The sequence below is a fragment of the Schistocerca gregaria genome, chromosome 2 (genome assembly GCF_023897955.1).
Source record: "Schistocerca gregaria isolate iqSchGreg1 chromosome 2, iqSchGreg1.2, whole genome shotgun sequence".
Taxonomy (NCBI): domain Eukaryota; kingdom Metazoa; phylum Arthropoda; class Insecta; order Orthoptera; family Acrididae; genus Schistocerca; species Schistocerca gregaria.
In genome coordinates, this window is record NC_064921.1 from 741,975,717 (window position 1) to 741,996,883 (window position 21,167).

The 21,167-nt window shown below is 48.6% G+C and overlaps 1 protein-coding gene across 1 annotated transcript in view; it reads right to left on the minus strand.

Moving 5' to 3' along the window:
* The window catches only part of LOC126334918 (acyl-CoA Delta-9 desaturase-like), a 630,264-nt gene extending 609,703 nt beyond the window's left edge, over positions 1–20,561 (minus strand). The window contains exon 1 of the mRNA XM_049997636.1: positions 20,272–20,561. The gene's annotated coding sequence lies outside the window, so the exon portion shown is untranslated. The remainder of the gene's footprint in view (positions 1–20,271) is intronic.
* Positions 20,562–21,167: the final 606 nt, after the last annotated feature.

Consider the following 21,167-nt stretch of genomic DNA (forward strand, 5'->3'; position numbering starts at 1 on the left):
ACTTTAAAAATAGATTTCATTACTGAACTGAAAATAGTACTGTTCTATTATTAGCTCTAGAAGCCTGGCTGTTTCTTTGATGTATTCACGTGGAAATGTACTGTGTGTCTTAAGATTTTGCTCTATAACATTTATTGTTTCAGTTATTGGTATATTGGAATATATATTCTTTAGATCAATCGACAGGAGGGTGGCTGCGTCTGGAAACTGTGTTTTATGTAATGAGTCAATTGTGTGGTGCTTCTTGCAGTTCTGTCCTCTTGTAATTTGTAGTTTTCTGATAATATTTTCCACATGTATCTTGCAAGTGGGTAAGAGGAAGCGTTTACATAATTTACAATAGCTCTGACGGGAAGGTCCTTCTTGTGTACCTTTGATTGGCATCGGAGGGAAGGTGCACTGGGAATTGTTTGTAGCAGTTTTCTTTCTTCGTTGTTTTCTATTGTATGTTCAATGCCTTTCAGTGTGTTTCTCAATGTCGCTTGGAGTCTATTACTTTTATCTGATTTTAGTTTTCTAATTTTAGTTTTTGTTATGAACTCTTGTGTCTTACTGATGTATTGCTCTTTACCCATAAGAACCAATGTGTTTCCTTTATCTGCCTGTGTAATGATGGTGTTGTGTTCCAGTTGTTTCTTTCTAAGTTTCATCAGTTTATGGAATCTGTATTGTTTTGGTTTCCTCCGTTATCTTTCATCTGTATTATTATATATTCGATTTCATTATTGTCTATCTCTCTCATCAGGCCAATGTTTACCTCACTTGTTTCATTTCTATTTTCCTGTGTGAGAATGCTTTCTGGTTCAACTATACCACAAACAATGGATAAAAAGAGAACTTAGTACCAAAGCGTAACAAGAAACAGAAAAGAACAAACACTCAGCTTTCACCAACACAAGGACAAAATCACATACAAACAAACACACAAAGTAAAAGAACAGGAACAACACCAAGTGTGAAAGAAACGGATAACAAATGATGGTATACAGTGACATATAACCACAAATACACAGAATATCCAATATTTTCAAAAAACAAGGCATAAAAATAGCACTCCAAACCGACAACTCAATTAAGAAATACTTCACAAAAACAATAGGAAAAACTGTTCTATATCATATGTCAGAAATTTGCCAACTGAAATCCAATACATGCGATGGAAGATACGAAGGTCAAATCAGGAGGACATTTGACACCATATGCAAAGTACGCGTAAGGGCATGGGAGTATAGGACAAATCATTCAACTTTTGCAGAACACTTACATCAACACCAACATAAAGTTACCATCAGAGACACAGACATTGAAATCATAAACAACAACAAAAAACGCCTCCTTATCTTACAAGAAAACTAACACATCCAAAAACCATAACAGAAAAGAAACAACTAACATATGATCAGAGCAACTTGGCAAACCACAGACTCCTTAAGCTGACTGATCACTTAATATATAATTAAATATACACATATCACCACAGACTCCATTTACTACCACCATCTCCTTCCAGAATCTGTCCTATAGTGACCATCAAGGCCCACACCATCCCCACCCCGCAAAAATTTCAATCAACATCCCTCCCCTCCCCCGCATCACCTCACACATCTCACCTAACATGTAAGAAAATGTCAGTAATTTACACTAACTCTCTCTCTCTCTCTCTCCATCTCTCTCTCTCACACACACACACACACAAAGTACTTTTACAGAACGCCAACACTCACAACGTGAACGAAAACAAAGGGACAGGCATAAACATTGTTACTTTGCAGAGGGAGAAACACACATGACTTTAGTTTACAAAAGTGAAATGCAAATAATGCAGCACTAGAAATACTGCAGAATGGCATAACATGCATATGTGAATCGAAGTCTTTTGACGTCAACCGCAGCTAGCAAGGAGAGAAACAGAGTTCGTAAAGAAACACCGCAAGCAAGTAGCACACCAAATTCATAAACAAAACACTGTTTTTAACCTAAAGCAACGAAAAATGTACAAACATATGCATCCAATTTACAGAATAACCACACAATATGCTTTATGAATAAAAGGGAAACGCGTCTGTTGTAGCTGTCTTTAATTAAATTATACTAAGCTCGATACAGATAACCAATATTAACTGATTTTAACAGCTGCTGCGGAAGATGGCCTTGCAAACGTATTTAGCACAAAGGTGTTTACCTTAAGCGCGACAGTGACCAGCTGACTAGCTTGGATTACTTGACCGAACTGTGCTATGAAATAAAATCGTTAAGGCAAGAACGACAATGCAGACTAATTTCATTGTCGCCTCTTTCTCTAGTCTCAATGAATTACTTTAAAATATTACTGAACACTTTCATAAACGCGATTCCAGACGGAAACTGAGCGTGAATTCCCATTTAGTGACCAAGTGAACTAATAATCTTTCAAAGAATGCATTGTCGATTGTCGTTCTTACGGGTTATTTCAAAATATTAACAATTTTTGTCATTAGTAAGCGCAGTTATTTTAAAACGTAAAATGCTAACTTAAACATAACGCAAATATATCGCTGTCGAAAACTACCGCCACTAGACCCGTGCCTACTGGGTGTACGCGTAAATCCGCCTCTGCTTCTCACTGTGGCTAGCTGTCTCTACCGTGTTGTGTCATTGTCATATACTCTGTCTGTCTTTTCTCGTTCTCCCCCCCCCCCCCCGGCTGATTTGCCACCTTCACTCTTTTTCTAGCACTGTTGTGTCGCTGTCAAACTACGTTTCGCCGGGCGTTGTGGCCGAGCGGTTCTAGGCGCTTCAGTCCGGAACCGCGCGATTGCTATGGTCGCAGGTTCGAATCATGCCTTGGGCATGGATGTGTGTGATGCCCTTAGGTTAGTTAGGTTTAAGTGGTTCTAAGTTATAGGGGACTGATGACCTCAGATATTAAGTCCCATAGTGCTCAGAACCATTTGAACTACGTTTCGCAGCCATTGTCTACTTCTCATACTTCTCATTCTCTCACATTACCATTGTCCCCTCCTCTCTTTCTACAACTCAATCACTGTCTACTATCTTCCAGTATGTATCACTTTTCCGTCTCTCTGCCACTGACACTATATTCTTCTCTCTCACCATGAAAAAAGTGCGAATACCTTCGGATGCCAATAGTTTTGGGAACATTTTTAAAGTTGCTGAGGAAGGCAGAATGAGGCAGCTGGTACCCCACTTTCAGTCAGAGTCTATTTATAAACAGGAATGTCCTTGACATCTCGTGGAAATCGGGTTTTCTGCCGGATATCAGCGTCTTCCAAACACGATATTTCGACGTCATTACTTGACTTCTTCATCAGGTGTTCCCTGAGACTGGCTGCTTGCTGGACCGGGTCGCATATTTATGGCTGCCCGGTGCCTGGTGTTCTATTTGCCGTTCCCTAGTCGGTGCGCCCGCTAGTCGCGCTATCCTGCCGCTCTAGGTGTTCTCTATTCCGTCCGCGCCCCCTCTGGCCGTCTCCAACTGCGGTCGTGGCCTCCTGGTGTTCCCTTCTCGGTCCGCACCCGCGAGTGGCGCTCCAGTGCCGCTCTGGGCGTTCCCTATTCCGTCCGCTCCCGCTCTGGCCGTCTCCGACTGCGGCTGAGGCTTCCTGGTCCACCAGGTCCAACTCCCTGCCCTGGCCACCCTGGAAGCCACCGGGGTGACCGTCACCACGACAGCAGGGCAGATCACATTCGTGGCTGCATACAGGCCACCCCGAGGACACCTCCAGGAGGCGGACATCGACGAGCTGCTGGCATTTGGGGGGAGGGTGTTCATTGCGGGTGATTTCAATGCAAAACACCCGGAATGGAACTCCCGCCTCACGAATGTCAGTGGCCGCCGACTTCTCCGTGCTGCCCAGAGGAACGACGCCCTGGTCTTGGGCCCGTACGACCATACTATATATCCGACCAGGGGGCGGTCGGATGTGCTCGATGTCGCAGTCATCAAAGGCATCGGGCGCCACACGACTGCCACCACACGGTGCGCGCTGTCGTCCGACCACCTTCCGGTGGTGTTTGGTATCGACATCGACGGTGCCATGCTGCCACCTCGCCGACCGACGTACAGACGCATGGACCGCGACCGGTTCCAGGACACAGTCCTGGAATAACTCGCGGACTCACCTGACCCTGCCGCAGTAGGGGCGGATGCCGCACTGCACTTCCTCTCTCGCCAGCTGCTCCAAGCAGCTGACGCAGCCTGCCCACCCCCTCCACAGGGGCCGAGGGACTTCTCCCGCAGTCTGCCACCTCCCATTCGGGACGCAATCCGGGAGAAAAACAGGCTTCTGTTCGTTTGTTTTCGTTCACGTTGTGAGTGTTGCCAACCTGTGAAACTACTTTGTTTGTGTATGTGCGTGCGTGCGTGCGTGTGTGTGTGTATGTATGTATGTATGTATGTGTGTGTGTGTGTGTGTGTGTGTGTGTGTGTGTGTGTGTGTGTGTGTGTGTGTGTGAATTAGTGGTAAATGGAACCTGAGGTTGTATGTGTACATTTAATGTTATATTAAGTGGTCAATCAGTTTAAGAAGTGTTTGGTTTGCGAAGTTGGTCTGATCATTTATGAGTTGTTTCCTTTCTGTTGTCGTTTTTAGAATGTGATAGTTTTCTTGTAAGGTGAGGAGCTTTTTTGTTGCTCTTTATCCTTATGATCTTTGTTAAATATAATCTGTTCCAAATGGCTCATGTTTGTTACGTTCCAGACACTGGGTATCCCATTGGTTATCCCTCACTTTAAAAATAGATTTCATTACTGAACTGAAAATAGTACTGTTCTATTATTAGCTCTAGAAGCCTGGCTGTTTCTTTGATGTATTCACGTGGAAATGTACTGTGTGTCTTAAGATTTTGCTCTATAACATTTATTGTTTCAGTTATTGGTATATTGGAATATATATTCTTTAGATCAATCGACAGGAGGGTGGCTGCGTCTGGAAACTGTGTTTTATGTAATGAGTCAATTGTGTGGTGCTTCTTGCAGTTCTGTCCTCTTGTAATTTGTAGTTTTCTGATAATATTTTCCACATGTATCTTGCAAGTGGGTAAGAGGAAGCGTTTACATAATTTACAATAGCTCTGACGGGAAGGTCCTTCTTGTGTACCTTTGATTGGCATCGGAGGGAAGGTGCACTGGGAATTGTTTGTAGCAGTTTTCTTTCTTCGTTGTTTTCTATTGTATGTTCAATGCCTTTCAGTGTGTTTCTCAATGTCGCTTGGAGTCTATTACTTTTATCTGATTTTAGTTTTCTAATTTTAGTTTTTGTTATGAACTCTTGTGTCTTACTGATGTATTGCTCTTTACCCATAAGAACCAATGTGTTTCCTTTATCTGCCTGTGTAATGATGGTGTTGTGTTCCAGTTGTTTCTTTCTAAGTTTCATCAGTTTATGGAATCTGTATTGTTTTGGTTTCCTCCGTTATCTTTCATCTGTATTATTATATATTCGATTTCATTATTGTCTATCTCTCTCATCAGGCCAATGTTTACCTCACTTGTTTCATTTCTATTTTCCTGTGTGAGAATGCTTTCTGGTTCAACTATACCACAAACAATGGATAAAAAGAGAACTTAGTACCAAAGCGTAACAAGAAACAGAAAAGAACAAACACTCAGCTTTCACCAACACAAGGACAAAATCACATACAAACAAACACACAAAGTAAAAGAACAGGAACAACACCAAGTGTGAAAGAAACGGATAACAAATGATGGTATACAGTGACATATAACCACAAATACACAGAATATCCAATATTTTCAAAAAACAAGGCATAAAAATAGCACTCCAAACCGACAACTCAATTAAGAAATACTTCACAAAAACAATAGGAAAAACTGTTCTATATCATATGTCAGAAATTTGCCAACTGAAATCCAATACATGCGATGGAAGATACGAAGGTCAAATCAGGAGGACATTTGACACCATATGCAAAGTACGCGTAAGGGCATGGGAGTATAGGACAAATCATTCAACTTTTGCAGAACACTTACATCAACACCAACATAAAGTTACCATCAGAGACACAGACATTGAAATCATAAACAACAACAAAAAACGCCTCCTTATCTTACAAGAAAACTAACACATCCAAAAACCATAACAGAAAAGAAACAACTAACATATGATCAGAGCAACTTGGCAAACCACAGACTCCTTAAGCTGACTGATCACTTAATATATAATTAAATATACACATATCACCACAGACTCCATTTACTACCACCATCTCCTTCCAGAATCTGTCCTATAGTGACCATCAAGGCCCACACCATCCCCACCCCGCAAAAATTTCAATCAACATCCCTCCCCTCCCCCGCATCACCTCACACATCTCACCTAACATGTAAGAAAATGTCAGTAATTTACACTAACTCTCTCTCTCTCTCTCTCCATCTCTCTCTCTCACACACACACACACACAAAGTACTTTTACAGAACGCCAACACTCACAACGTGAACGAAAACAAAGGGACAGGCATAAACATTGTTACTTTGCAGAGGGAGAAACACACATGACTTTAGTTTACAAAAGTGAAATGCAAATAATGCAGCACTAGAAATACTGCAGAATGGCATAACATGCATATGTGAATCGAAGTCTTTTGACGTCAACCGCAGCTAGCAAGGAGAGAAACAGAGTTCGTAAAGAAACACCGCAAGCAAGTAGCACACCAAATTCATAAACAAAACACTGTTTTTAACCTAAAGCAACGAAAAATGTACAAACATATGCATCCAATTTACAGAATAACCACACATAACTTAAACATAACGCAAATATATCGCTGTCGAAAACTACCGCCACTAGACCCGTGCCTACTGGGTGTACGCGTAAATCCGCCTCTGCTTCTCACTGTGGCTAGCTGTCTCTACCGTGTTGTGTCATTGTCATATACTCTGTCTGTCTTTTCTCGTTCTCCCCCCCCCCCCCCCCCGGCTGATTTGCCACCTTCACTCTTTTTCTAGCACTGTTGTGTCGCTGTCAAACTACGTTTCGCCGGGCGTTGTGGCCGAGCGGTTCTAGGCGCTTCAGTCCGGAACCGCGCGATTGCTATGGTCGCAGGTTCGAATCATGCCTTGGGCATGGATGTGTGTGATGCCCTTAGGTTAGTTAGGTTTAAGTGGTTCTAAGTTATAGGGGACTGATGACCTCAGATATTAAGTCCCATAGTGCTCAGAACCATTTGAACTACGTTTCGCAGCCATTGTCTACTTCTCATACTTCTCATTCTCTCACATTACCATTGTCCCCTCCTCTCTTTCTACAACTCAATCACTGTCTACTATCTTCCAGTATGTATCACTTTTCCGTCTCTCTGCCACTGACACTATATTCTTCTCTCTCACCATGAAAAAAGTGCGAATACCTTCGGATGCCAATAGTTTTGGGAACATTTTTAAAGTTGCTGAGGAAGGCAGAATGAGGCAGCTGGTACCCCACTTTCAGTCAGAGTCTATTTATAAACAGGAATGTCCTTGACATCTCGTGGAAATCGGGTTTTCTGCCGGATATCAGCGTCTTCCAAACACGATATTTCGACGTCATTACTTGACTTCTTCATCAGGTGTTCCCTGAGACTGGCTGCTTGCTGGACCGGGTCGCATATTTATGGCTGCCCGGTGCCTGGTGTTCTATTTGCCGTTCCCTAGTCGGTGCGCCCGCTAGTCGCGCTATCCTGCCGCTCTAGGTGTTCTCTATTCCGTCCGCGCCCCCTCTGGCCGTCTCCAACTGCGGTCGTGGCCTCCTGGTGTTCCCTTCTCGGTCCGCACCCGCGAGTGGCGCTCCAGTGCCGCTCTGGGCGTTCCCTATTCCGTCCGCTCCCGCTCTGGCCGTCTCCGACTGCGGCTGAGGCTTCCTGGTCCACCAGGTCCAACTCCCTGCCCTGGCCACCCTGGAAGCCACCGGGGTGACCGTCACCACGACAGCAGGGCAGATCACATTCGTGGCTGCATACAGGCCACCCCGAGGACACCTCCAGGAGGCGGACATCGACGAGCTGCTGGCATTTGGGGGGAGGGTGTTCATTGCGGGTGATTTCAATGCAAAACACCCGGAATGGAACTCCCGCCTCACGAATGTCAGTGGCCGCCGACTTCTCCGTGCTGCCCAGAGGAACGACGCCCTGGTCTTGGGCCCGTACGACCATACTATATATCCGACCAGGGGGCGGTCGGATGTGCTCGATGTCGCAGTCATCAAAGGCATCGGGCGCCACACGACTGCCACCACACGGTGCGCGCTGTCGTCCGACCACCTTCCGGTGGTGTTTGGTATCGACATCGACGGTGCCATGCTGCCACCTCGCCGACCGACGTACAGACGCATGGACCGCGACCGGTTCCAGGACACAGTCCTGGAATAACTCGCGGACTCACCTGACCCTGCCGCAGTAGGGGCGGATGCCGCACTGCACTTCCTCTCTCGCCAGCTGCTCCAAGCAGCTGACGCAGCCTGCCCACCCCCTCCACAGGGGCCGAGGGACTTCTCCCGCAGTCTGCCACCTCCCATTCGGGACGCAATCCGGGAGAAAAACAGGCTCTTCCGAGAGTGGCAGCTGACTCGCCAGCCAGCTACAAAACGGCGCCTCAACTGCATGCGGCGAGAGATAAAAGCAGCGGCGGAGGCCCACAGAAATAGCGTCTGGTCAGACCTCGTGGCCACACTAAATCCCGAGGATGGTAGCGCCTGGCGGACGGTGAAGTCGTTCCTACGCAGACGACAACGCATTCCACTGCTCCAGGTAGGACAGGAAGTGATCTGCAGCCCAGACGGCAAAGCAGGTGCTCTGGCTGACCACTTTGAGTCGTCCTTCACCCTGGTGGAAAACGACCTGGATGAAGACCACATCCAAAGGGTCGCTGAACAACTCCCTGTGTTCCTGCAAGCCAGGGAGGACTTGGATGAGATCGACCCCATCTCTGAGGAAGAGGTGGCCGCACAGCTGCTGGCGCTCAACGCAAGGATGGCAGGAGGGGCTGATGGCGTCACTAACCACCTACTGAGGAACCTGCCAGCAGGGGCCCCCCGCTCCTGGCGGGTATCTTCAACCAGGTCCTCCGCTCTGGGGTCTACCACTCTGTGTGGAAACATGCAGAGGTGGTAGCAATCTCCAAGGCAAACAAGGACCCGCTCGAAGCCGCCAACTACAGACCCATCAGCCTTCTGCCAGCGCTCTCCAAAGTGTTTGAGCACCTGCTTCGCCATGTGTCTGCAGAGGGCATAATACCAGACGAACAATTTGGTTTCAGGAGGGGCCACTCCACCGTACATCAGCTGATGCGGCTGGTGGAAGAGGCCATGCGCGCCCTGGAGACGCGGGAATTCCTTGGGGCGGTGTTCCTTGACGTCTCCAGGACATTCGACTCCGTGTGGCATGACGGCCTCGTGTACAAACTCTTTGTGCACGGTGTACCGACGTCGCACGGAGTCCTACTCCGGTCATACCTGGCCGACAGGACGTTCCACGTCAGGCTGGACGAGGGGACCTCCACTCACCGACACATCCGGGCTGGAGTGCCGCAGGGGTCCGTACTAGGCCCTCTGCTTCACTCCATCTTCACCGCCGACGCTCCGCGCGTGGCGCCAGTGAAGTTGGCACTATACGCCGACGACACGGCGCTATTCGTGCGGAGTATGAGGGCGGCCGAGATGCGCCGTCAGCTCCAGCGAGGCTGCGAGGCCCTTGGCGCTTGGTCAACCAAGTGGCGGCTCAAGCAGAACGCGGCGAAGAGCCAGGCGGTGGTATTCACAAGAAGACCACTGCCTCAAGACCTACCGCCTGTCACCATCATGGGAAGCCCCGTCCCATGGAGCAAGACTGGCCGCTACCTGGGAGTCATCCTAGACCAAAAGCTGACGTGGAAGCCGCACATCGAGGACGTCAGGGTCAGAGCGATAGGGCGCTTACGCGTTCTGTATCCTCTGCTCAATCCGTCGTCTGCTCTGCCTCTCCATCACGGCATCACGCTGTACCTGGCGCTGGTTCGCCCAGTACTGGAGTATGCGGCCGTGGTGTGGGGCAACGCAGCCGACACACATATTATCAAGCTGCAGAGGGTACAGAGCAGGGCGCTTAAGCTCGCTCTGCGCCTGCCGAGGCGGTACTCGACTGCTCGACTCCATGAGCAGACGGGCATCCCCCTACTCCGCGGCCGATTCCGGCAGTCGGCGCGGGTTTTCTATGAGCGGACCGAAGGGTCCGATAGTAGGCTCATCAGGGGCTTGGGCCATACTATTCACCACAGGCCAACCACGCGTTGGCCTGACCTGTTACGGGAGTAACATCCCGTGACAGAGCCAGGACAACATCGCCAAAGGTCCACCTCAGGCCAATCCAGACTGAGAGGAAATCACCCCTAATTAGCAAGGAGTACGCAGGAATAGCAGTAGATGCTTAACCTGCAACCCCACGAGTCAGGGCAGACTCGTAAGGTAAACAGCGAGGCTTCCTGGTGTTCCCTTCTTGGTTCATGCCCGCAGTGTACGGATGTTTGAGGCTCGTTGTTGGTGTTGGAAACATATTTTCTCCAGCATTGCTTCAGCAGTTCAAATGCCGGGTTCCATGCAGTGCTTAGCTGGTATCCTGCTTCCCGGTTAATCAAGTTTTGTGCCATCTTTATCTCTATAGATTCAGTGATGACACTATCCCAGAACCTGGGGGTCTGGACCATCACCTTGGTGTTCTCATAATCCATGGAATGTTCCAATTCTAGGCAGTGTTCTGCTACTGCTGATTTTGTGGCCTGCCTTAGCCTGGTATGTCGCTGGTGTTCCTTACATCTGATTTCCACCGTTCTAGTCGTTTGGCCAATGTAGGACATACCGCATTCACAAGGAATATTGTAAATGCCAGGCTTCCTTAAGCCCAGGTCATCTTTGACTGTTCCAAGTAAAGCCCTGATTTTGCTAGGTGGGCAGAAGACACTCTTGATGTTATGTTTACTTAGTATTCTGCTGATCTTGGCAGAGACAGGCCCGGCATACGGTAAAAATGTCAGTTTCTTGATTTCTTCTTCTTGCTCGTTCTCCGGTGTATCCTGACGTCTGGTGGGATGTAGAGCTCTGCGGATGTCCCTGGATGAGAATCCGTTGTTAGCAAACACTTTTTGAAGATGTTCAAGTTCCCCTGCCAGGCTGTCAGTGTCAGACAGTGTCTGGGCTCGGTGTACGAGTGTTCTAAGCACCCCGGTCTTTTGTGCTGGGTGGTGGCAGCTGTCGGCCTGTAGGTATAGATCTGTGTGTGTTGGCTTTCGGTACACACTGTGGCTGAAGGTGCCATCCGCCTTCTTCTTCGCCAGGACATCCAGAAACGGCAGCTAACCATCCTTTTCTAGCTCCATGGTGAATGTAAAATTCGGATGCCTTGAGTTCAGGTGGTCCAGGAAGTCTTCCAGTTTTTCGCGACCGTGTGGCCAAATGACAAATGTGTCATCAACGTATCTCAGGAAGCATGTTGGCTGGTAAGTGGCAGCTGTAAGAGCCTCGTCCTCAAACTTCTCCATAAACAGGTTGTCCACTACTGGTGACAAGGGGCTACCCATCGTCACCCCTTCAGTCTGTTCATAGAATTGACCTCCACAAAGGAAGTAAGTCGATGTTAGAATATGCTTAAACAGATCCAGCACAGCTCCATCAACGTCCTTGCATTTTTCGTCCTCCGATAGGAGCATTTTTTTCCTGCTGGTTCACTTCTTTTCCCTGTTGCACCGAGGCATGTACCTCATATGAAAAGGAGTGCATTGGTCAACAAAATTTAGAGAGTGAGTAGATACTTGATACTGAAATTCTACAGAACTAATTTTACTCCTCAGGCTCGATTTTTAGTGCAAAAGAAAATTGCACACGTTTCAGTACTACAACATGGCGTTCCCAGATGATAACGGAGGCATTTTACAGCATATTTCTCCGTGGTATGTCAGTTTATAAACTACGCTTTCGTTTCGACTCATATCGTATTTTACGTGCTTACTTTACGTGTACAAGTTGGATAACTTTTAACCTCCGTATTTTGGAAACGGATGAAGATGTGAAGAAAATTTTGAAGATGATTCGAGATCGGGATCTTAGGAATAAATTGTAAAAATTACGCCCATCTTCTGTGCGTAGCCGTCTCGAAAAACTGCGCCTGGGTTTTGCTACTGTTGGGGTATTGCTCGATAACGCATGAAGATTTTTGAAAATTGGGAGATGGTTCTTCCACATAAATGCCTAGAGTATATACCGCTACTCTGAATTTCGCTTCATACCGGATGCTACGCGTAGAAGTAGGGTAACTCCGACCTTCTGTATCTTGGAAGCAGATACAGATATCAAGGGAATTTTCAACGTTATTAAGAATACATCGCAAAAATTTTAGCCATTTGCAGTACACTGGTATCTTGGAATCCTCGGCTGGGTTTAGTCCACTGGTGACGGCGAAAATAAAGCAATAAAAGCTTTTTTGCGGTTTTCCCTTGAACTAACTATGCCTTCACAACCGCATCAAGCCCATCGTAGACAATATCAAATACACAAAGAACCAAACGATTTGCTGCATTTGCCTAAGCAGGATTGAAATGTTTAACATTCTTATCTCGTCCCTGTGCTGTAGGATAGTGACACTGAGACCGTACTTCTGCTGGGTATACAACTGGTATCTAGTCCAAAGCTATCCAAAACACTTAACCCCACCTTCTTGTCACCAATAGAACTCGAAGTATGAGCACCGGAAAATCCCGTTTTTATGAGCGGCATTTTGGAACATATTACGTACGCATGCTGTCGCATGCATACCGATTACGTTGCAGCCTATTCATGGAAACTGCCTGACACAGTAAAGGAAACCAGTGGCCTTCTTTTCACTAACAGAGAATAATTATGACGTCTGTGTCTGCTATAGTGAAATGGAAAGATAATGCTCAAGTTACACTGAAAATAAAATATTTATTACAAAATCCAAGTATTTTATTACACATTTCTTTAAGCGGCCCATCGATACCAAGTTCCCCGCCATGTGCCTGGGGTGTGCGTCTAACGTTACTACAACTTTTGAGCTGGAGATAGCAACATAGCGTGCCCACAGCCCACAGCGTGCCGCCTATCGCCATTTTTCGCGCTTTGAAAGAGGACGAATCAGTGGCATGAGGGACACAGGGAGAAAAGCGCATAGACGGTGAATAGGAGAGCTGGTGGAGTCAAACAGAATTTACTGCTTGTCGCTTGTTTCTCCCTCACTGAACTAGCAGTAAGCAGTAAACTTAATGTCACTCCACCTACCTCTGGTATTCACCACAAAGTGCTAGAAAATACACTCCTGGAAATGGAAAAAAGAACACATTGACACCGGTGTGTCAGACCCACCATATTTGCGAGAGGGCTGTACAAGCAATGATCACACGCACGGCACAGCGGACACACCAGGAACCGCGGTGTTGGCCGTCGAATGGCGCTAGCTGCGCAGCATTTGTTCACCGCCGCCGTCAGTGTCAGCCAGTTTGCCGTGGCATACGGAGCTCCATCGCAGTCTTTAACACTGGTAGCATGCCGCGACAGCGTGGACGTGAACCGTATGTGCAGTTGACGGACTTTGAGCGAGGGCGTATAGTGGGCATGCGGGAGGCCGGGTGGACGTACCGCCGAATTGCTCAACACGTGGGGCGTGAGGTCTCCACAGTACATCGATGTTGTCGCCAGTGGTCGGCGGAAGGTGCATGTGCCCGTCGACCTGGGACCGGACCGCAGCGACGCACGGATGCACGCCAAGACCGTAGGATCCTACGCAGTGCCGTAGGGGACCGCACCGCCACTTCCCAGCAAATTATGGACACTGTTGCTCCTGGGTTACCGGCGAGGACCATTCGCAACCGTCTCCATGAAGCTGGGCTACGGTCCCGCACACCGTTAGGCCGTCTTCCGCTCACGCCCCAACATCGTGCAGCCCGCCTCCAGTGGTGTCGCGACAGGCGTGAATGGAGGGACGAATGGAGACGTGTCGTCTTCAGCGATGAGAGTCGCTTCTGCCTTGGTGCCAACGATGGTCGTATGCGTGTTTGGCGCCGTGCAGGTGAGCGCCACAATCAGGACTGCATACGACCGAGGCACACAGGGCCAACACCCGGCATCATGGTGTGGGGAGCGATCTCCTACACTGGCCGTACACCTCTGGTGATCGTCGAGGGGACACTGAATAGTGCACGGTACATCCAAACCGTCATCGAACCCATCGTTCTACCATTCTTAGACCGGCAAGGGAACTTGCTGTTCGAACAGAACAATGCACGTCCGCATGTATCCCGTGCCGCCCAACGTGCTCTGGAAGGTGTAAGTCAACTACCCTGGCCAGCAAGATCTCCGGATCTGTCCCCCATTGAGCATGTTTGGGACTGGATGAAGCGTCGTCTCACGCGGTCTGCACGTCCAGCACGAACGCTGGTCCAACTGAGGCGCCAGGTGGAAATGGCATGGCAAGCCGTTCCACAGGACTACATCCAGCATCTCTACGATCGTCTCCATAACAGTGTATATAACTTGTAACATTGTATTCATAACTCACTTTGCATACACCCTAACGTAGTGTAATTTTAATTACTTTAGAGTACAAATCGTAAAACAGAACAACATAATATACTATCCAATCACATTAATGTGACCATCGTCTGTGTTCGACATCAAACTGCAACAGCCATCCACAGACCGAAAACGGCAGAACTAGCGGAGGAGGGTATATAAAGCGTGCCAGAGGGGATGGGAGATCAAATCAAATGTGTGTGAAATCTTATGGGACTTAACTGCTAAGCTTACACACTACTTAACCTAAATGACGGAGGACTCGAACCTCCGCCGGGACCAGCCGCACAGTCCATGACTGCAGCGCCTGAGACCGCTCGGCTAATCCCGCGCGGCGGGGATGGGAGAAGGGGGCGGGCGGAATTAGAGCTGTCGCTCTCGTAATGTGGAAACGGAGCGATTTATCTGACATCGAAAACGCCATGATCATCCGCTTTCGGGCCAAGAGTGGTTGGTTGGTTCATTCGAGGGAGGAGGCCAAGCAGCGAGGTCATCGGTCCAATACGATCAGGGAAGTTTGGGGAAGGAAGTCGGCTGTGTCCTTCCACAGGAACCAGCCTGGCATTTACCTGAAGAGATTTAGGGAAATAACGGAAAACCTAAGTCAGGATGGCCGGACGCTGCTTTGAATCGTCGTCCTCTCGAAATCGAGTCCAGTGTGCCAACCACTGCGCCATCTCGCTCTGTGGCTAATAGTGGAAGCGTTTCCGAAATGGCTAAGTCTGTAGGCTGCTCGTGTGTCTGCGTAGTTGAAGTGTACCGTGCGTGGCAAAATGGCACCGAGACAACTGTGGTACACCACGGGCCATAGATGATAGGGATAAAAGACAGCGACGGTGATGTGTACGGGATAATAGACGTGCAATTGTTGAGCAATTAACCGCCCAGAAGATCCAAGGCGCTACCAACAGTGTCTCCTCAACGGCCGTTCAGCGAACGTTGTTGCGTACGAACCTACACAGGAGACGCCAGGGTCAGACACCCATGCTAACTGCTGTTCATCGACGACGAAGGCTGGAATTTGCACGCCATTACCGCAACCGGACGTACAATTAGTGGTGACAGGTAGCCGTTTCATATGAATTACGTTTTGTGTTCTATTGGACAGGTGACGGTTGGCGTGTGCGACGTGAAACGTCTGAATGCGAACAGCCTGCAATAAACACTGGAAAAGTACACTCCGAAGGAGGGAGTCTTATGGTCTGAGGAATGTTTTCGTGGCATTCCCTGAGTGATCTCGCCATTCTGGAAGCGCAGTGGAGCAACACAAGTATGCATCTGTCCTTGGGGACAATGTATACCCCTACATGCTTTATGTTTTTGTAGTCTCGTACACTATTGACATTATACCACGCAGTCAACGTCAAAAACTGTCCTTTGCGCTTTTGAGATGGTAAAATATTTTCGTCTAGGTGGATCAAGGTGTGCCTTGTAACAGATTTTCGAAATGGGCCTCGACTCCTCCACTCGCTGTCTGTAGTTAAAAAAAAAAGAAAACTGAATCTACTTGTCCAACGTTGCGTGTTGTACTGAAAGTCGAATAATCTACAGATGGGCAAGTGACATTGGACTTAAGAATGGGGAAGTGTTAAAGCACTCTCACTCCCTCACTGTAGATATAACATCGTCCAAGTAACACACAAACATTAATTTAAAAAAATGAAGTCAAACCGAAGCGACACAAAGAAGCTGTTGAGGGACACGGAAAGTATCGTGAGACGATGAAAATTTTGTAAAACGAGGAAAATTTCGTAAGATGAGGTAATTTCTGATTTCCTATTCATTGGGTTAACTTAAAGAAAAGGGAAGGTAAGTTGGACAACGGGGTAACTGACCAAAAATTGTAAGTTGCAGTACTTCATGGGGATCTTGACTTCAGCATAGTAACCCGCCAGGGAAGCCGGGAACGCTAACGCGCTGCTTCCTGGACTTGGGTAGGCGCGCCGGCCCCGGATCGAATTCGCCTGGCGCATTAACGAAGAGGGTCGTTGTGCCAGCCAGCCTGGCTGTGGTTTGTAGGTGGTTTTCCACATCCCGCTAGGTGAATACCGTGCTGGTCCCCACGTTTCGCCTCAGTTACACGTGTCGCAGACATCTGACACAAAGCCGCACTATTTCACGATTTCCACTAGGCGCAGACAGCTGGGGTACACTGATTCCGTCCTGGGGGGTATGGCGAGGCGACAGGAAGGGCATTCGGCCATCCCTCAAACTAAGATTGCCAAATCTGTGTAACCACGCCGACCCTGCGTCGCTGCGGGACTATGGTGTAAGGGAAAGAAAGAAAGAAAGAAAGAAATTGGCTTCAGCATAGTTGGACTAGTAAGGAAGCCGAACAAAACTTATAGGTTTCAGTTTTTCATGATACGCTTCTGGTATGACATCCATCGATAAAACATTTAAGTGTAGGTAGGAACAAAATGACTCTGAGACACTGATACAATTTTTCGAGAGACTGAAACAGGTTGAGGTAGTAACCCACTAGCAGCCCATTATAGACCACTGTTGGTTTGTGGAGCCTTCCTGTCTCTCATGAGCAGAAGCCATGCTTATTCAAGACACCAACTCCAGCCTTTGACAGTCGGAAACCGATCCTACAAAAGTGTTCGTGAATTAAAATATCTGGGGGTAATCTTTACAGAAGACGCAATATGTGAAGCAGAAATCAAAGCGAGGATCCAACGCGCCAACCGATCACTCTTTGATCTCAGTCAACTTCTTGCATCGCGTGGTCTCTCGAGGAATTTCAAACTCCAGCTGTATAAAATAATGATTCAACCCGTAGTACCGCGTGGTTGTGAAACTTGAAGTGTCCGGAAAAATAACTTGAACACTCTTCTTGTTTTTGAGTGGAAAGTCTTAAGAAAGATCTTTGGTCAGGTACAAGATGAGATTACTGGAGAATGGAGGATCAGACATAATTGTGAACTAGACGAAATGTACGATAGACCAAACATTGTAGGACTGATGAGAACCAAGCGCCCTGTATGGGCAGGGCATGTCAGTCGGATGGATAAATGCCGATGGCCTTTGAAAGCTACGGATTGTACTCCCCGTGGAAGACGCCCACTAGGAAGACCAGAGAAGAGATGGAGGGATGGAATCCATGAGGACCTCTTGCAGATTGGAATAGAGAATGATTGGCGCCAAGAGGCATAAAACAGAACCCAGTGGAGGAGGAACCTAGCAGCAGCGTGCCGTCCTCTGGGCCTGATCGCGTAAAGAAGAAGAAGACACAGTGTGGTGGATTTGAAAAGGTTTGGTGGATAATACGACGTGATGGTCACGTGTGGTCTATTGGAGCTTTGACAACGAATATGGCTGGCTCCATGTCCCCACGCAGTCCATCAACAGGACACTGCTACATCGGAATGACCCACAAATCTGGTTCAAATGGCTCTGAGCACTATGGAACTTAACATCTGAGGTCATCAGTCCTCTAGAACTTAGAACTACTTAAACCTATCTAACCTAAGGACATCACACACATCCATCCCCGAGGCAGGATTCGAACCTGCGACCGTAGCGGTCGCGCGGCTCCAGACTGAAGTGCCTAGAATCGCTCGGCCAAACCGGCCGGCGTGGTAGAGTAATGGTGGTGTACGCGTACGTGGAGAACTTGTTTGCGCAGCAATCGCCGACATAGTGTAACTGAGGCGGAATAAGAGGAACCAGCCCGTAGTCACCGAGATACATGGAAAACCGCCTAAAAACTAACCAGACACTGGCCGGTTCACCGGACCTCGACACAAATCCGCCGGGCGGATTCGTGCCGGGGACCAGGCGCTCCTTCCCGCCCGGAAGGTCTTCAACTAAACAACCGAGAGCAGCGGCGTTTGCGCAAAATTGCTAGTGGTAAGAGAAAAGCAGCACTGCATGAAATAACCGCAGAAATTAATGTGGAACGTACGACGAACGTATCGAATAGGGCAGTGCGGCGAAATGTGGCAGTAATAGGAAGTAGCAGCAGACCACCGTCTCGAGAGTGTTTGCTAAGAGCACAGCATCGCCTGCAGCGCCTCTGCTGGGCTAGAGACCATATTTATTGGACCCTAGACGACTGGAAAACCGTGGACTTGCCAGAAGAGTCCCGATATCATTTAGTTAGAGCTGACAGTAGGGTTGGAGTACGGTGCAGACCACACGAAGTCGGTGACCCAAGTTGTTAACAAGGCACTGTGCAAGCTAGTGGTGACTCCACAATGGCGTGGGTTGTGTTTGCATGGATTGGTGTGGGTCCTATGGTCAAATTCAACTAGCTGGAGACCATCTGCAGCCATTCATGGACTTCACGTTCCCAAACAACGATGGAATTTTTATGGATGACAACGCGTCGTGTCACCGGGCCATAAACGTCACTGTTGCTTTGAAGAGCACTCTGGACAATTCGAGAGAATGATTTGGGTACCCAGGTCACCCAACATAAACCCAGTGAAGTGTTTATGGGATATAATCGAGAGGTCAGTTCGTACACGAAACCCTGCACTGTGTCGCAGTTATGGGCGGCTATAGAGGAACCAAGGCTCATAATTTCTGCAGGAGACTACCAACGATTTGTTGAGTCCATGCCAAGTCGATCAGCTGCACCACGACAGGTAAAAGGAGGTCCGACACGGTATTAGGGCCGCCCGCTGTGACCGAACGGTTCTAGGCGCTTCGGTCCAGAACCTTGCTGCTGCTACGGTCGCAGGCTCGAATCCTGCGTCGGACATGGATGTGTGTGATGTCCTTACGTGAGTTAGGTTTAAGTAGTTCTACGGGACTGATGACCTCAGATGTTGAGTCCTATAGTGCTCAGAGCCATTCTTGAACGATATTATGAGGTATCGCACGACTTTTGTCATCTCAGTGTAGTAAACGTCGCAAAATTACGGTAAGGGTCTGCTGGGATGTTTCTGTTATGATGTCATTATGGCTTCCGTCCATCCTCATTACACTTGCCATTCCTGCTCAATGCGAACTAGCTTTCTGTTTCTAGTGATCTTGATGAGAACTCTAGCTCTACATTCCTACAGTTTTTTTTAGGAAGCAGAGTGTGGATAATGCGAGATAGATCGCTGATATGACGACAAGAGTGCCTGCTTTTGCGTTGACTTGAAGTAGGGAGACGGGCAGCCCGAAGAGCAGTCGTCAGGCAGACATTGTGCTCGGCGGCGAGAACACGCGAAGCCGGGAAAAAGGGGCGTGGCAGTTCCGCGGGTGGCCAAGGACGTCGCCGTCCGAACAGGTGGGCGCCGCCAGCAGCTTCTGCCGGCTTTGCTCACTCCTCAGCGTCACTGGCGTCCCTGCAAAGGCGAGTCTTCTCCCTCTCAAATGTCGGTAAGTGGAAAAGGCGGAGCAGAAAGAACACAATCCTTGAATTACGCGCTACGGTGGTTTTTGCTTTTCGGGATCTGCCCTTACGAATTACAATGTCCGAGTATCTCGGCAGAATTCGCGTGAGCCGTAAGCTAAAATTCAGTCCATTATAAACAACATTTAAAATAACAAACTAGCACCTTACAATATATTTCTGTCGCAGTGGATATCCGTTATCAAGGAAAAAATCCCTTCTGAATACAGTCACTGGCTCGCACCACATCGCAGTCGTAAGTTTCTTTTTGTGGTGGTCACTGTTGAAAAATTGGCGCCGGAAAATAGGTACGTTTTCTTGCGGTTCGAACGAGCCGCGCTCCCGTACCGCGCCGTCGGTATCTTCGCGGTAAACTGTAAGCTGGCGCTCACCTGTCGTGCTGTTGCCGGCGCTTCCGTCACTCAGCTCGCGGCCTCGAGTCAGTGCCGGCAGGGTTGGTGCGCGCCTGTGTCGCGGCCGGTCCGCATGTCCCAGTCAGCTGCCGCGCCGCCCGCCACTCACACACGCCGGCGACGGATCAGAGAGCTACTCCACGTCACGCCCACCGCAAACTGTCCGGCGTCGACGCCCGGTGCTGACTGATCCGCTCGGCGCCCACGACGCGGCCTGCGGAGCTGGCGAAGCGACGGAGGCGCCCCTGCCGCCCGGAGCGCGAACACCGGCGGCGGCCAGCGCCGCGCCGCGGGACTCTGCGCAGGCAGGCCGGCGTCGCGTGCTGCCGAACCCAACAATCCGCGAAACCCTCCGTCTACACACAAGAGCCAAAGAAACTAGACCACCCGCCTAATATCGTGTACGGCCCTCACGAGCACTCGTAAGTGCCAGACAGCGACGTGGCATGGACTCGACTAACCTCTGAACTGGAGGGTCAATTAGTTGTAAAATTTTGCAACACGTATTATGTTCCGGTATAATGACTTCTCTGGAGACTAGAAATCTACTCTGTAGGTTTTCGAAAAAGACGATCGTGTGAAACCCAGCTTGCGCTATTCGTCCACGAGACTCAGAGGACAATAGACAGTGGGTCCCAGGTGGATGCCGTGTTTCTGGACTTCTGCAACGCGTTTGATACAGTTCCCCACAGTCGTTTAATTAACAAAGTAAGAGCATATGGACTATAAGACCAATTGTGTGGCTCAACTGGCTCTGAGCACTATGCGACTTAACTTCTGAGGTCATTAGTCGCATAGAACAGGGGTCTCCAAACTACGGCCCGCGGGCCGAAACCGGCCTGCGAGAGCCGGCAAACCGTCCCACGTTAGCTGGC